This window comes from Pristiophorus japonicus (genome assembly GCF_044704955.1).
Source record: "Pristiophorus japonicus isolate sPriJap1 chromosome 24 unlocalized genomic scaffold, sPriJap1.hap1 SUPER_24_unloc_1, whole genome shotgun sequence".
Classification (NCBI taxonomy): domain Eukaryota; kingdom Metazoa; phylum Chordata; class Chondrichthyes; family Pristiophoridae; genus Pristiophorus; species Pristiophorus japonicus.
In genome coordinates, this window is record NW_027250648.1 from 2,889,467 (window position 1) to 2,906,968 (window position 17,502).

Below are 17,502 nucleotides of genomic sequence, written 5' to 3' on the forward strand. Positions count from 1 at the left end.
CAAGTGATGTGTGGGCTGTGCAGAGTGTCTGTGCCCAGTTACACAGTGTATCCCTGGCTCCCCGCTCCAAGTGCACATGTTTCAGCTCACATCCACCTGACTGGATAAACCTCAGCCGTCTAAACCCATCACACAAATATCAGCATTTGTGTTTAGTTATGCTCAACCTTTATAAACACTGGTTAGGCTTCAGCTGACATACTGTGTTCAATTCTGGGCACCACACTTTCAGAAGGATGCCTACACCTTAGAGAGGGTGCAGAAGAGATTTACTAGAATGGTACAAAGGATGAGGGACTTCAGTTATGTGGAGATACTGGAGAAGCTGCAGTTATTCTCCTTGGAGCAGAAAAGTTTAAGAGGAGATTTATTAGAGTGTTCAAAATCATGAACAGTTTTAATAGACTAAATAAGGAGAAACACTTTCCAGTGGCAGAAGGGTCGGTAACCAGAGGACACAGAGTTCAGGTGATTGGCAAAAGAAGCAGAGGCGACATGAGGAAACATTTTATAAGCAGCGAGTTGTTGCAATCTGGAATGCATTGCCTGATAGGGTGGTGGAAGCAGATTCAATAGTAACTTTCAAACGTGAATTGGATAAATACTGAAGGGACAATATTTGCAGAGCTGACTCTGGCTGCCTCGGCCCCTGTCTCAGCTCACCATTTGCTCAATCTCTTGGTTCCTGCAACAAGGTGGCCGCGCATGCGCCTTGAACCTGTGCAAGTTGGCGGCCAGTGACCCCGCTGACCCGGACCTGTCCCCGCGGGCGGGCGGGCGGCACAAAGCCGGGCTCAGCCTCTGGGCTGTTATTGGGCCCTACACCAGGGGTTTATGAAGCTCACCAGCCCCACTCGCGGCTCCAATTCCTGCCCCGCGCCGACAACCGACCGTCTCGTTTCCCACATCATCCGGGCTCCAGCAACTGTCGCCGCCGCCACCGCCCGCACATGCTCAGTGCGAGAGATCCGGGTTGAGCCCCGCCCACTGGGGGGGGGGGCAGCAAGCCTCGCACACTCCGATTGATTGGAGGACCAACCGCCCGCTCGGTCCTCCAGCCCCGCCCCCTTTCTTCCTATTGGTCCGGAGCCGCTGTCAACCACCCGGGCAGTGTGAGCTGAGCATGCGCGGTGGGGCGGCTGTGTCTGAGGCAGCGGGTTAATAAACCCCGGGGGGACGCGTGCTTCACACACACCGAGAGAGAACACTCCGCATTATCCGCTTGACACAGCAGTGAGTTCACAAGTGAATGCAGGGGATGGAATCACATCACATCCCGGACCGAACCGTCTTCATTCTGACAGTCGGGGCTCAGAGAGGACAATCTGGGGGAGGATCGTACGGTGGGAACAGAACTTCAGCCTGGACACAGTCCTTGAGGGCCAAACGGCACTTTGGTCTTTCTCGTCTCTCTGCACTGACAGCAAACTCGCCGTGCTGGTTAATCTTGAGGTGTGTAAGAAATGTGTCCCAGCCCCTCTCTCCCAGGCTTCAGAGCTCCTCGGCTCGGAACAGAAGGCTCCTTTAGAAATGAACCCCAGCGCTTTGTTTGCTTTTATAAAAGGCCGTATTAACCCGCGTCGCTACTTTTAGTGAGTTGTGTATCTGTACCCCTCGATCCCTTGGCTCCTCTGCCCCATTTAGAATTATTTTCCAAATAGAATGTGGCCTCCTTATTCTTCCTACCAAAACACACCACCTCTCACTGATCTACACTGAAATTCATTTCCCAATTATACACACATTCTGAAAACTTATTAATGTCTTGCATCTTGTCACAGTCTTCCTCAGTATTAACTCTACCTCCCAATTTGTGTCATCTAAAAATGTAGAAATTGTACTTCTGATTCCCCGAGTCCAAATCCTTTATGTAAATGGTGAACAACAGCGGTCCCAGCACCGATCCTTGGGGAACACCACCTCCCACCTCTTGCCAGAACAGTGGTCCCAGCACTGATCCCTGGGAACACCACCTCCCACCTATTGCCAGTCTGAGTAGCTACTCTTAACCCCTACTCTCTGTTTCCTGTTTTGTAACCAGCTTGCTACCCACAACAGTATGTAAGATTTACAAGATGACCAAGGTCAGGCCGTGTGGAGTGAAGGGCCAGGCAGCAGAATGGATGGAGAGATGGCTGCAAAGCAGAAATAATTTGTTGGAGTTGAGGGCAGTTTGTTGCCATATTTCCATCCAATGTTACCTGACCTTTGACTCCACACGACCTGACCGTGGTCATTTTGTGAGACGGTACATACTGCAGACACATGCACCAGTGGTGAAGGGGGTGGATATTGAGTCCTGTGTCAGGGTGCTGATGAAGTGGATTTTTCTGAGTTTTGAGGCAGCCCGATTGCCGTTTTTCACCACTTTCCAGTTTTTAAAATAAAAATCTTAGTGCCAGTTTATTAAAGCCATTAAAAGCCTCTCGGGTCGCACAATAAAATGAGGCCTCATAGCTTTCCATCAGAGTTAGAATCACAGTTAGAAAGCATTTAGTGACTGAGCCAGGCCTAAGGTGCGAGTTAGTGATGTAAAAGTGGTGGCCAGCGTACTTGGCTCCAGGGCTGAGAACCCGGGCTCTCGGGTTTCTGTGACATTGATTGATGAATTTTGTTCATTGCCCAGTTTCAGTCACAATCGTGGGTCACCTTGTTGTCCAGCGGGGGCGAGGGTCCACAATGAAGGGCTCTCTACACAGGGGTCCTTCCCTGCACCATTGGGGATCTGGGGTGGAGAGTGTTGCACGGAGCACTCGTGTGCAACGGTTTTTATAACATTTATTTATATGGCGCCTTTAACGTAGTAAAACATCCCAAGGTGCTTCACAACGGTGTTAAGACAAAACAGATAAATTTGACACTGAGCCACAAAAGAAGAATGACCGAAAACTTGGTTAAAGAGGTAGGTTTTAAGGAGCGTCTTAAAGGAGGAAAGACAGGTAGACTTGCAGAGAGGTTTAGGGAGGGAGTTCCAGAGCTTGGGGCCCAAACAGCTGAAAGCATAGCCACCAATGGTTGAGCAGTTATAATGAGGGATGTTCAAGAGGGCAGAATTTGAGGAGCGCAGACGTCTTGTAGGGTTGTGAGGCTGAAGAAGACAGGGAGGGGCGAGGCCATGGAGTGATTTGTAAACAAGGAGGAGAATTTTGAAATCGAGGCCTTGTTTAACCAGGAGCCAATGTAGGTCAGAGAGCACAGGGATGATTGTGACTTGGTGCGAGTTAGGACACGGGCTGCTGAGTTTTGGACGACCTCAAGTTTATGTAGTGTAGAATGTGGGAGGCCAGCCAGGAGTGAGTTGGAGTAGTCAAGTCGAGAGGTAACAAAGGCATGAATGAGAGTTTCAGCAGCAAGAGAGCGGTTCTTAACACCCTCCCAGACTCCAAGGCTGGGTTTGGTTTTTGGAGCCTAGAGGACTCCATGGCCCATGTACATATTCAATGAGAGGTTGCAGTCCCTGTATCGTTACCTGAAGGGGTGTCCTCAATTTTTGGTTCCCCTCCCCTGAAGGTGCTGGCTCTGGCTGGGTTCAGTTCTACACTCACTGGTTCCCCACTGTTTGTGAAGTGTTCCTGGCACTTTATTAAACACACACAGCAGAAGCACATTAATGTGATGGGAGATCACTGACTGATGAGCAGCCAGCAGTGTGGAACCTCCTGAGAGTCCGGTCCCTTTACAGCCAGTATTTACAGGAGCTGGGACACGGGAAGAGTCCCATTAAAATCACTGATACATTTGTTTATAAAAATAGTCATTTATCCTCCATTTACAGACACTCCCTGACCAGTCCCCATTTCTCCTCCATTTACAGACACTCCCTGCCTCGCTGGGGATTTCCTGGTACTTCCGGGTTGTCCCGGAGTTTGTGTCTGAAACTGGCGGGTCGTTGTGGGGAGGCGGATAATGCGGAGTGTTGTCTCTCGGGCCTGGGCCTATGCTCGGGGTGTGTGTGAAGACCCCCCAGGGGTTAGGAAGAGTGGGGCGGGGCCAGAGCTAGTTATCGGATGGTCCTCCAACCAATCAGTGTGAGGGGCAGCACCCAGTGGGCGGGGCTGAGCCCAGATCTCCCTCATTGGCTAAAACTCTGCCCCATTGTTAAAGCTGATTTCTCTCAAACTCCAGGAGGAAACTGGACCTTTCTGTTGTGGCTTTAAACAGATGGAACCCTGTGAGGTGGAGCATACATTGCAACGTTTGGTAGTGAAATGGATTCATTCAGGACAGACAGCAGGGATTATTTCAGGAAATAACACCGTGCAGTGAGAAAGGAAATGCAGGGGATGTTGTGTAGATGGATTGTCAGGTGGTGTTTGATAAGGTGCCGGACAGGAGGCTTGTTGATCAAAGTAAGGCTCACTGTGTTAAAGGGAGTGGGGCAGCGTGGAGAGGAAGTTGGGTAAAGGGTAGAAAACACAGAGTAGCGGTTAATGGATGTTCTTCAGACTGGAGAGATGTAAACAGTGGTGTCCCCAGGGTCAGTGTTGGGACCATTGCTCTGCTCAATGTAGAGAAATGACCTGGGCTTGGGTGTATGGGGCACACGATCAAAATCTCCAGGGAATGCCAAAAAGGGCCCATGGCCAACTGTGAAGTGAACTTTAAGTGGCTTCATTGTCAATACACAGGTTAGTAATTGGGGCAGGTAGATGTGAAATGAAATTTAATGCAGAAAAATGTGCTGAGATAGATTTTGGGAGGAAAAGTACATTAAATGGTAAAACTTTCAATGGAGTAGAGGAGCAGAGATTTCGGGTTGTAAGATTCGAGCTAATTCCTGGTCATTGAGGATCTAGAGTCTAGTGTTAGAACACAAGAAACAGGAGCAGGAGTAGGCCATCTGGCCCCTCGAGCCTGCTCCACCATTTAATAAGATCATGGCTGATCTGATCCTGGCCTCAACTCCACTTCCCTGCCCGCTCCCCATAATCCTTCACTCCCTATCGCTCAAAACTCTGAATATATTTAAAGGTGGAGATAGACAATGATTATTATTAGCAACTTTAATAGCTTAATATAATTTGACCAGATTCTCTGTGCTCTACCACATCAAGTCCCGTGTGTCCACAGTAACTGACACCAGGTCAGCCAGCTGGATGGAACCTCGGGCGCCCTGAGCTTGATCTCCGGTGTCTCCAGTCCCGACTGCCCCCTTACATCAGTCTCCCCTCACTTTTATACCCTGCACTGATCCACCTCTGGCACCGGACTCTTCTTTGTCTTCTCTGCTGGGTTTGGGCAGGAAGTGAGGAAAAGACAGCTGGAACTTCTCTAATCTGTGATTTACAAGGACACTTTCCCTGGTTCCCAGCAGCTACTTTTCTTCAGTAATTTTCTCAATATCCCTAAACTATCTACAGTTATGGGTATAAACATCACACATTATAATCTAATCTATTGTGTTACTCACTCTGGTTTAAGCTAATATTGTGGTTACTAAAAGACAAACCCTGTTCTTTCCCCTAATCTGATTACAGATTCCAACAGTAAAGCACATGGGGTCCTAGGTTTTATAAATAGGAGTGTGGAGTACAAAAGGGCAGAGATCATGTAAACCTGTACAAAACATTGGTTAGCGTGCAGTTCAAATATTGTCAGGTTTTGGGGATCTTACATCAGGAAGAATGTGGAGACCATGGAGAGGGTGCAGAGAGATTCACTGAGATGATACCAGGGAAGAGAGGCTTTAGTTATCAGGGGACATTGGGGGAATTGAGGCTCTTTTCATTAGAACAAAAGGTACTTGGAGATCTGAGGGAGGTGTTCAAAATTTGATCAGGAAAATGAGGAAAAACTATTTGCACCAGTCGGTGAGTCAGTAACTCGAGGGCATCAAATTCAAATCATCACCAAAAGGCTCAGACCCAGGGATGAGCTATCGAGCACTCTGTACAACAATGTTCGGGACGCTCACTGTCCCTCCGCATCTGTGTCCAGGGGAAGAACTGATGGGTTTCTATCTTTGGGTTAAATGATGTTCTCATCGAGGTGATGGATGTCAGTGCCGGGGAATGGGGTATTCTGAGCACCGAGTGTCTGCCTGAAGCATTCTGCAGTCAGGTACAGCACAGGTTAGATACAGAGTAAAGCTCCCTCTACACTGTCCCATCAAATACTCCCAGGACAGATACAGCAGGAACAGTTGGTAACAAGATATCAATTAGCCTCCTCTTATATTGGAGAAATCAAGGAATCGACACACTGTGTTGGAACCAAAGCTGATTTATTTGTCAGATATCCAGAAAATTAAACTCCAGCCCAGTTACAGGGGAAACACAGCCCAATTGTCAGAATGAACACGATTCAGTTCCGATGTAATTAACAGCAGAATCCAAGCCTGCAGTAACTTAGGAACTCGCTGGTGTTTCAGCAGGTGAGATGACAGAGTGAATCCCTTCCCACACTCAGAGCAGGTGAACGGCCTCTCCCCAGTGTGAACTCGCTGGTATATCAGTAGGTCCGTTTTGGATTTAAAGCTCTTCTCACAGTCAGAACATTTCAAAGGCCTCTTACTGGTGTGAAAAAGTTGGTGTGCAGTGAGGCTGCATGACCGAGTGAATTCCTTCCCACACTCAGAACTGGTGAACGGTCTCTCCCCAGTGTGAACAAGTTTATGGCGCCTCAGGTGCCCGGAACCTTTAAAGCATTTCCCGCAGTCCGAACATTTAAAAGGTCTCTCCCCAGTATGAACTCGCTGGTGTGTCTTCAGGTGGGATGACCGAGTGAATCCCTTCCCACACACAGAGCAGGTGAACGGCCTCTCCCCAGTGTGAATGCGTCGATGAATTTCCAGCTCAGACGATGATCTGAATACTTTCCCACAGTCACCACATTTCCACGGTTTCTCCATGGTGCGGGTATCCTTGTGACTCTCCATGGTTGGATGATCAGTTGAAGCCTCCCCCACACACACAACACGTTTACAGTTTCTCCACGCTGTGAATGGTGCGATGTTTTTTCAGGCTGTGTAACTAGTTAAAGCTCTTTCCACAGGCAGTGCACTGGAACACTCTCACTCGGGTGTGTGTGTGTGTCTCGGTGCTTTTCCAGTCACACTTACATTTGAAATCCTTTCCCACAGGCAGAACAGACAAACATTTCTCCTTCCACTTTGGAAGGCCGATGATATTCAGGTCTTGATAAATCGATTGACTCTCAGATCTTGACATGATGTCTAAGGCAAAAAATCAAAAAGGGCCACATTGCAACATAATTCTAAAAAGGACAAAGAGTGTTAAAAAAACAAGCCTGATGGCTCTGTGTCTCAACGCGAGGAGCATTGTAATAAGGTGGATGAATTAACTGCGCAGAAAGCTGTCAACGGATATGATGTAATTGGGATTATGGAGACATGGCTCCAGGGTGACCAAGGGTGGGAATGCAACATCCAGGCGTATTCAATATTCAGGAAGGATAGACAGGAAGGAAAAGAAGGTGGGGTAGCATTGCTGGTTAAAGAGGAGATTAACACAATAGTAAGGAAAGACATTAGCGTGGATGATGTGGAATCTGTATGGGTAGAGCTGCGGAACACCAAAGGGCAGAAAACGCTAGAGTGAGTTGTGTACAGACCACCAAACAGTAGGAGTGAGGTTGGGGACAGCATCAAACAAGAAATTAGGGATGTGTGCAATAAAGGTACAGCAGTTATCATGGGTGACTTTAATCCGCATATATTGGGCTAACCAAACTGGTAGCAATACAGTGGAAGAGGATTTCCTGGAGTGTATAAGGGATGGTTTTCTAGACCAATTGTCGAGGAATCAACTAGAGAGCTGGCCATCGTGTAATGAGAGAGGATTAATTAGCAATCTTGTTGTGCGAGGCCCCTTGGGGAAGAGTGACCATAATATGGTAGAATTCTTCATTAAGATGGAGAGTAACACAGTTAATTCAGAGACTAGGGTCCTGAACTTAAAGAAAGGTAACTTCAATGGTATGAGGCGTGAATTGGCTAGGATAGATTAGAGAATGATACTTAAAGGGTTGACGGTGGATAGGCAATGGCAGACATTTAAAGATCATATAGATGAACTTCAACAATTATACATCCCTGTATGGCATAAAAATAAAACCGGGAAGGTGGCTCAACCGTGGCTAACAAGGGAAATTAGGGATGGTGTTAAATCCAAGGAAGAGGCATATAAATGGGCCAGAAAAAGCAGCAAACCTGAGGATTGGGAGAAATTTAGAATTCAGCAGAGGAGGACAAAGGGTTTAATTAGGAGGGGGGAAATAGAGTAGGAGAGTAAGCTTGCAGGGAACATAAAAACTGACTGCTAAAGCTTCTATAGATACGTGAAGAGAAAAAGATTAGTGAAGTTAAATGTAGGTCCCTTGCAGTCAGAATCAAGTGAATTCATAATGGGGAACAAAGAAATGGCAGACCAATTGAACAAATACTTCGGTTCTGTCCTCACTAAGGAAGACACAAATAACCTTCCGGAAATACTAGGGCACCGAGGGTCTAGCGAGGAGGAGGAACTGAAGGAAATCCTTATTAGTCAGGAAATTGTGTTCGGGAAATTGATGGGATTGAAGGCCGATAAATCCCCAGGGCCTGATAGTCTGCATCCCAGAATACTTAAGGAAGTGGCCCTAGAAATAGTGGATGCATTGGTGGTCATTTTCCAACATTCTACTGATTCTGGATTGGAGGGTAGCGAATGTAACCCCACTTTTAAAAAAGGGAGGGAGAGAGAAAACAGGGAATTATAGACCGGTTAGCATGACATCAGTAGTGGGGAAAATGTTGGAATCAATTATTAAAGATGTAGTAATATCGCATTTGGAAAGCAGTGGTAGGATCGGTTCAAGTCAACATGGATTTATGAAAGGGAAATCATGCTCGACAAATCCTCTAGAATTTTTTGAGGATGTAACTAGTAGAGTGGACAAGAGAGAACCAGTGGATGTGGTGTATTTTACTTTCAAAAGGCTTCTGACAAGGTCCCACACAAGAGATTAGTGTGCAAAATTAAAGCACATGGTATTGGGGGTAATGTATTGACGTGGATAGAGAACTGGTTGGCAGACAAGAAGCAAAGAGTAGGAATAAACGGGTCCTTTTCAGAATGGCAGGCAGCGATTAGTGGGGTACCGCAAGGTTCAATGCTGGGACCCCAGCTATTTACAATATACATTAATGATTTAGACGAAGGAATTGAATGTAATATCTCCAAATTTGCAGATGACACAAAGCTGGGTAGCAGTGTAAGCTGTGAGGAGGATGCGAAGAGGCTGTGGGGTGACTTGTACAGGTTAGGTGAGTGGGCAAATGCATGGCAGATGCAGTATAACGTAGATAAATGTGACGTCGTTCACTTTGGTGGCAAAAACAGGAAGGCAGAATATTATCTGAATGGTGACAGGTTAGGAAAAGGGGATGTGCAACGAGACCTGCGTGTCATGGTACATCAGTCATTGAAAGTTGGCATACAGATACAGCAGGTGGTGAAGGCGGCAAATGGTATGTTGGCCTTCATAGCGAGGGGATTTGAGTATAGGAGCAGGGAGGTGTTGCTACAGTTGTACAGGGCCTTGGAGAGGCCACACCTTGAGTAGTGTGTACAGTTTTGGTCTCCTAATCTGAGGAAGAACATTCTTGCTATTGAGGGAGTGCAGCGAAGGTTTACCAGACTGATTCCCGGGATGGCAGGACTGACATATGAAGAAAGACTGGATCGACTAGGCTTATATTCACTGGAGTTTAGAAGAATGAGAGGGGATCTCATCGAAACATATAAAATTCTGACGAGACTGGACAGGTTAGATGCAGGAAGAATGTTCCCAATGTTGGGGAAGTCCAGTCTAAGGATAAGGGGTAAGCCATTTAGGACTGAGATGAGGAGAAACTTCTTCACTCAAAGAATTGTTAACCTGTAGAATTCTCTACCACAGAGAGTTGTTGAGGCCAGTTTGTTAGATATATTCAAAAGGGAGTTAGATGTGGATCTTACGGCTAAAGGGATCAAGGGGTATGGAGAAAAGCAGGAATGGGGTACTGAAGTTGCATGATCAGCCATGATCATAGTGAATGGTGGTGCAGGCTCGAAGGGCCGAATGGCCTACTCCTGCACCTATTTTCTTTGCAATCAGGGAGGAGGAGTGAAACAATGTCTGCATCGCCTCTCTCTTGTGAAAGCAGATGCAAAATATTCATTAAGAACCATACCCACATCTTCCACCTCCACTTACAGGTTACCTTTATGGTCCCTAATAGGCCCTACACTTCCTTTAGTTATCTTCTTGCTCTGAATGTATTTATAAAACAGCTTTGGCTTTTTCTTAATTTTACTTGCTAATATTTGTTCATGCTCTCTCTTTGCTTTCCTAATTTCTTTTATAATTTCAACCCTACACTTTCTATACTCCGAGAGAGATTCTGCAGTACAGGCAACTCTCGATTATCTGCAACGGATGCAACGGGAAACAGTTGTAACAGCATTTAAAATTCCGTGTGTGTGACATCACGTTGAAACTCTGATGTTCCTTTCGAATGTTGCCTGTTGAGCCTTGCTTTTAAGCGCTCTGCCTTGCCTCAGCTCCCGCTGCTGCTCACACACAGGTCCATTGCCTCTCATAATTCATTAAAATACCACGAATATTTACAGGAAGTAATCAAGAAGCCTAATGGTCTTTAGATCTAGAGGACTAGAATTCAAGGATTAGAAGATACGCTACAGCTATTGGTTAGAGTACACCTGCAGTACTGTAAGCATTAATGGCAATGTCAACTCGCTCTAACGAAGAAATCGTTCACCCGGCATAGCCCAATCCCCTGGGGAACCGGACAATTGAGAGATTTGCAGTATTTAGCCCTCGGTATCTGTCATAAGCCTCCCTTTTTTTCTTTATCCTAACCTTTATGCCCTTGACATCCGAGGGCGGGCTCTAGATTTGTTCGTCCAACCCTCTTTCTTTAAGGGGACATACTTGCTCTGAACCCTCACTATCTCCTCCTTGAATGCCTCCCACTGCTCTGACACTGATTTACCTTCAAGTAGCTGTTTCCAGTCCACTTTGGCTAAATCACATCTCGGGTAAGTAACATTAGTTTTTCCCCAATTGAGAAGCTTTATTCCTGGTCTATCTTTGTCCTTTTCCATAACGACCCTAAATCTAACTGAATTACGATCTCTACCACCAGAATACTCTCCCACTGACACCCCTTCCACCTGCCCAGCTTCATTCCCTAAAACAAAGTCCAGAACTGCACCCTCTCTTGTTGGGCTTGTTACATACTGGCCAAAAAAGTTCTCCTGAATGCATTTCAAGAATTCTGCTCTCTCTATACTTTTCACACTAAATCTATCCCAGTTAATATTAAGATAGTTGAAATCCCTGGCTATTACTGCCCTATCACTGTTCATAGGTTTATATGTAACCCTCAGGGCTGCTGACCGAGGGCTGTGTGGCTCTTTGTCGGCCGGCGCGGACACGATGGGCCGAAGTGGCCTCCTTCGGCGCGAAAGATTTCTATTTCTATTGTTTTTGCACTTCTCAGAAATGTGCCGACATACTTGCTCATCTATCTCCCTCGGACTGTTTGCTGGGAGTGTACTATAGACCCCCAATGTGACTGCCCCTTTTTTATTCTTCGCTTCAACCCATATGGCCTCATTTGATGATCCTTTAAACATATCATCCCTCCTCACTGCTATAATTATTACTTTAATTAATACTGCGACCCCCCCTCACTCCTTTTTTTATCCTCCTCTCTATCTCGTCTAAAAACCCCGTAACCAGGAATGTTGAGCTGCCATTCCTGCTCTTCTTTTAACCGTGTCTCAGTAATAGCTATATTATACTCCGTGTCTATCTGTACTCTCAGCTCATCTGCCTTATTCCCTAAACTCCTTGTATATACCATTTAGCATGGCCAAACTCCCTTGTTGTCTATTTTCTAGCCTTTGTTTCCTCTGCCTTCCACTCACTTACTAAATTTCTGCCTTCCATTCCAGCTTTTCTTCTCTCCCTTCCGAATCTACTTTCAGTTTCCCATCCCCCGCCAAGCTAGTTTAAACCCTCTAGCAAACACCCCGGTGAGGATATTGGTCCCGGCCCTGTTGAGGTGCAACCTGTCCAGCTTGTATTGGTCCCACCTCCCCCAGAAACGGTCCCAATGTCTCAGGAATCTAAAGCCAACCCTCCTGCACCATCTCTCCAGCCACACATCCATCTGTTCTATCCACCTATTTCTGTATGCACTAGCACGTAGCACCGGGAGTAATCCGGAGATTACTACCTTTGAGGTCCTGCTTTTTAATCTTTTACCGATTAAACTCTGACTGTCGGACCTCATCCCTCTTTCTACCTATATCATTGGTGCCGATATGGACCACGACCTCTGGCTATTCATCCTACCCCCTCCCCCCAGAATGTCCTTTAGCCACTCACTGACATCCTTGATCCTGGGACGAGGGAGGCAACATACCATCCTGGAGTCACGTCTGCGGCCGCTGAAAAGGCCTGCCTGCTCCCCTAACTATCGAATCCCCTACCACTGTTGCATTTCCACTTTTCTCCCCCCCCCCCCACCCTGCCCCCGTGCAGCTAAGCCACCTGTGGTGCTGCAGACTTGGCTTTGGCTGTAATCCCCCAGAGGAACCATCGCCCTCACCGATACTCAGAACAGAATACTGGTTAGAGAGAGAGATGCCCTCAGGGGACTCTTGCACTACTCTTCTGACTGGCGGTCTCCCATTCCCTCTATGCCTGCACACTCGTAAGCTGCGGGGTGACCACCTCCTGAAACGTTCTATCCACGAAGTTCTCAGCCTCGCGGATGCACTGTAGTGACGCCAGCCGCCGCTCAAGCTCCGAAACCCGGAGCGCGAGCTGGTCCAGCTGGTGACACTTCCCGCAACGTGGTCGTCCAGGACTTTCCACATGGCCCAGGATGTACATTACACGGGACTGAGCAGCCCTGCCCAGGATAGAAATTCTGAACCGACAGTTCTAGTTTCTCTGGAACATTCTTTCCTCTCTTGCCCCCTCCTCAGCTGTAGCATTAGACACACTCCCCTGCTCTTGCCTCATAACGCTGTTAATGTTTTAAACTCAAGTATTTATCTCTTTTGAAAATAATGAGTGAACCTGCTTCCACCACCCTTACAGGCAGTGCGTTCCAGGCCATAACCTCTCGCTGCTTAATTTTTTACCCTCATGTAGCATCTGGTTCATTTGCCAATCACCTTAATACTGTGTCCTTTGGTTACCAAGCCTTCTGACACTGAAAATTGTTTCTCCGTATTAAGAGGGTTGGTGGGCTGGAGGAGGTTACAGAGATAGCGAGGGGCAAGGCCTTGGAGGGATTTGAACAAGAGGAGGAGTATTTTTAAGGCTGAAGCCACCAGCCACCTCCCCCAGTGCAGAATGTGACTCACTATTAACAGGAAGGATTTTTGTTTAACTACTAAATGAGGGGAAATTAATCTCTGTACCTTTAACTAACAGCAACATGAGGGAAATTAATGACCTTCAAACACCTGGTCCATTTGGCAATGAAGCATTTGAATCTCGATTTAACTTGTAAAAGATGAATAGTTTAACAGGGGTTCACACTGACTCACCTGACAGGCCGACTCAGGAGCCACCCCTCAAGCCCCGCGATTGGTTGCAGAACACGCTGCTCCTTGGGCCCTCCGGCCTCTGAGCTCTCTTCCTGTTGGTTCCCAGGACAATCAATCACCACTCGCCAACATTACGCTGACAGATGAAGTTGAGGGGTTCAGAGGAAGCAATGGAATAAGGCTGTTAATCTGAGTTAAGAAATAAAATTAGAGAAGCATGATTAAATTTATAAACAAAACTATTTAATGTCAAATCAAATGAATTGTTGCAATTACTTTATTTATTTTGGGCCAAGTGGGAAACAAGCAATGTGTGGGCTGCGCAGAGTGTCTGTGCCCAGTTACACAGCGTCCCTGGCTCCCCGCTCCAAGTGCACATGTTTCAGCTCACATCCAACTGTCTGGATAAACCTCGGCCGTCTAAACCCATCACACAAATATCAGCATTTGTGTTTAGTTATGCTCAACCTTTATAAACACTGGTTAGGCCTCAGCTGACACACTTTGTTCAATTCTGGGCACCACACTTTCAGAAGGATGTCTCCACCTTAGAGGGTGCAGAAGAGATTTACTAGAATGGTACAAAGGATGAGGGACTTCAGTTATGTGGAGAAGCTGCAGTTATTCTCCTTGGAGCAGAAAAGGTTAAGAGGAGATTTATTAGAGTGTTCAAAATCATGAACGGTTTTAATAGACTAAATAAGGAGAAACACTTTCCAGTGGCAGAAGGGTCGGTAACCAGAGGACACAGAGTTCAGGTGATTGGCAAAAGAAGCAGAGGCGACATGAGGAAACATTTTATAAGCAGAGAATTGTTGCAATCTGGAATGCATTGCCTGATAGGGTGGTGGAAGCAGATTCAATAGTAACTTTCAAACGTGAATTGGATAAATACTGAAGGGACAATATTTGCAGAGCTGACTCTGGCTGCCTCGGCCCCTGTCTCAGCTCACCATTTGCTCAATCTCTTGGTTCCTGCAACAAGGTGGCCGCGCATGCGCCTTGAACCTGTGCAAGTTGGCGGCCAGTGACCCCGCTGACCCGGACCTGTCCCCGCGGGCGGGCGGGCGGCACAAAGCCGGGCTCAGCCTCTGGGCTGTTATTGGGCCCTACACCAGGGGTTTATGAAGCTCACCAGCCCCACTCACGGCTCCAATTCCTGCCCCGCGCCGACAACCGACCGTCTCGTGTCCCACATCATCCGGGCTCCAGCAACTGTTGCCGCCGCCGCCACCCGCACATGCTCAGTGCGAGAGATCCGGGCTCAGCCCCGCCCACTGGGGTCCGTAAGCCCCGCCCCTCACTCCGATTGGTTGGAGGACCAACCGCCCGCTCGGTCCTCCAGCGCCGCCCCCGCTCTTCCTATTGGTCCGGAGCCGCCGTCAATCACCCGGTCAGTGTGAGCTGAGCATGCGCAGTGGGGCGGCTGTGTCTGAGGCAGCGGCTGAGAGATGGGCCCTGCCGGCCCGAGAGACAACACTCCGCATTATCCGCTTCACACACACCCGCTCTGGGCCTCTGGCCTTTCCCCGAGCGGCAGCTGCGGGGCTTACTCCCGGTGACAGTCCCCCGGCAACGGCCGTCATATTGGGAGGCTCGGGGTAGTAGGGCGCATGCGCGGCCTGTCCCTGGGCCAGGAGCAGAGAAACATAGAAACTGGGTGCAGTAGGCCATTCGGCCCTTCTAGCCTGCACCGCCATTCAATGAGTTCATGGCTGAACATGCAACTTCAGTACCCCGTTCCTGTTTCTCACCATACCCCTTGATTCCCCTAGTAGTTTGGACTTCATCTAACTCCTTTTTGAATATATTTAGTGAATTGGCCTCAACAACTTTCTGTGATAGAGAATTCCACAGGTTCACCACTCTCTGGGTGAAGAAATTCCTCCTCATCTCGGTCCTAAATGGCTTCCCCCTTATCCGTAGACTGTGTCCCCTGGTTCTGGACTTCCCCAACATTGGGAACATTCTTCCTGCATCTAACCTGTCTAACCCCATCAGAATTTTAAACGTTTCTATGAGGTCCCCTCTCATTCTTCTGAACTCCAGTGAATACAAGCCCAGTTGATCCAGTCTTTCTTGATAGGTCAGTCCTGTCATCCCGGGAATCAGTCTGGTGAACCTTCGCTGCACTCCCTCAATAGCAAGAATGTTGTGTATCTGTAAAGCATGCACTCCCATGTTCCGCCACCAGGGGGCACATCCCCTGAAGTCCCAAGGGATCCCAGCATCCCTTGGGAGCACTGTATATAAGCCGGCCCCGAAGGCCTGTTCCTCACTCTGGAGTGTCTTATTAAAGACTAACCTCCCTGTGTGCAGTCTCATCTGTGTTAGGAACACAATAACTGGCGACGAATATACAAATCCAACGCAAAAATGCAGCAAACTGTGGGCATCCTGGAGAAGTTCCCAGTGGGTGAGGACTGGGAGGCCTATGTCGAACAGCTAGACCAGTACTTTGTAGCCAACGAGCTGAACGGAGAAGGAAGCGCTGCAAAAAGGAGAGCGGTCCTCCTCACAGTCTGCGGGGCACCGACCTACAGCCTCATGAAGAATCTTCTGGCTCCAGTGAAACCCACAGATAAGTTGTATGAGGAGCTGTGTACACTGGTTCAGGAGCCTCTTAACCCGACATATTGGTCATGGATCGGGACACCGTCGAGTACCTACAAAACCTGGAGGAAGTCCTCCAGCGACTGGATCGCGTTGGGCTGCGGCTGAAGAGGTCGAAATGCGTCTTCATGGCAACAGAAGTGGAGTTTTTGGGGAGAAAGATCGCAGCGGACGGCATTCGGCCCACAGATGCTAAGACAGAGGCTATCAGGAACGCGCCCAGGCCACAGAACGTCACGGAGCTGCAGTTGTTCCTGGGACTCCTCAACTATTTTGGTAACTTCCTACCGGGTTTAAGCACCCTCTTAGAGCCCCTACATGTATTATTGCGTAAAGGTGAGAACTGGGTATGGGGAAAAAAAACAAGTAATTGCTTTTGAGAAAGCCAGAAACATTTTATGCTCCAACAAGCTGCTTGTATTGTATAACCCGTGTAAAAGACTTGTGCTAGCACGTGATGCATCGTCATACGGAGTCGGGTGTGTATTACAACAAGCTAACGTTGCGGGGAAGTTGCAACCTGTCGCCTGTGCCTTCAGGAGCTTGTCTAAGGCCGAGAGGGCCTATAGCATGATTGAGAAAGAGGCATTAGCATGTGTGTTCGGGGTAAAGAAAATGCATCAGTACCTGGCCTCAAATTTGAGCTGGAAACCGATCACAAGCCCCTCATATCCCTGTTCGCTGAAAACAAGGAGATAAATACTAATGCCTCAGCCCACATACAAAGGTGGGCACTCGCGCTATCAGCGTATAACTATACCATCCGCCACAGGCCAGGCACCGAGAATTGTGCGGATGCTCTGTCGGCTACCATTGCCCACCATGGGGGTGGAAATGGCGCAGCCTGCAAACTTGTTGATGGTGGCGCAGCCCACAGACTTGTTGATGGTCATGGAAACGTTTGAAAATGATAAATCACCTGTCACGGCCAGCCAGATTAAGACTTGGACCAGCCAAGATCCTCTGCTGTCCCTAGTAAAAAAAACTGTGTACTGCATGGGAGCTGGGCCATCATCCCTGTTGAACTGCACGAGCCAATCAAGCCGTTCCAGCGGCAAAAGGACGAGCTGTCCATTCAGGCAGACTGCCTGTTGTGGGGTAACCGCGTAGTGCTACCCAAAAAGGGCAGGGAGACATTCATCTCGGATCTCCACAGCACACACCCGGGTATAGTAATGATGAAAGCGATAGCCAGATCCCACATGTGGTGGCCCGGTATCAACTCTGATTTAGAGTCCTGTGTACGGCAATGCAGCGTGTGTGCTCATTTGAGCAACGCACTCAGAGAGGCACCACTAAGTTTGTGGTCCTGGTC

At 48.0% G+C, this 17,502-nt stretch overlaps 1 pseudogene; it reads right to left on the minus strand.

The window, feature by feature from the left end:
- Positions 1-14,800, minus strand: part of LOC139241180 (zinc finger protein 850-like) — a 269,295-nt pseudogene extending 254,495 nt beyond the window's left edge.
- Between the last annotated feature and the right edge of the window lie 2,702 nt (positions 14,801-17,502).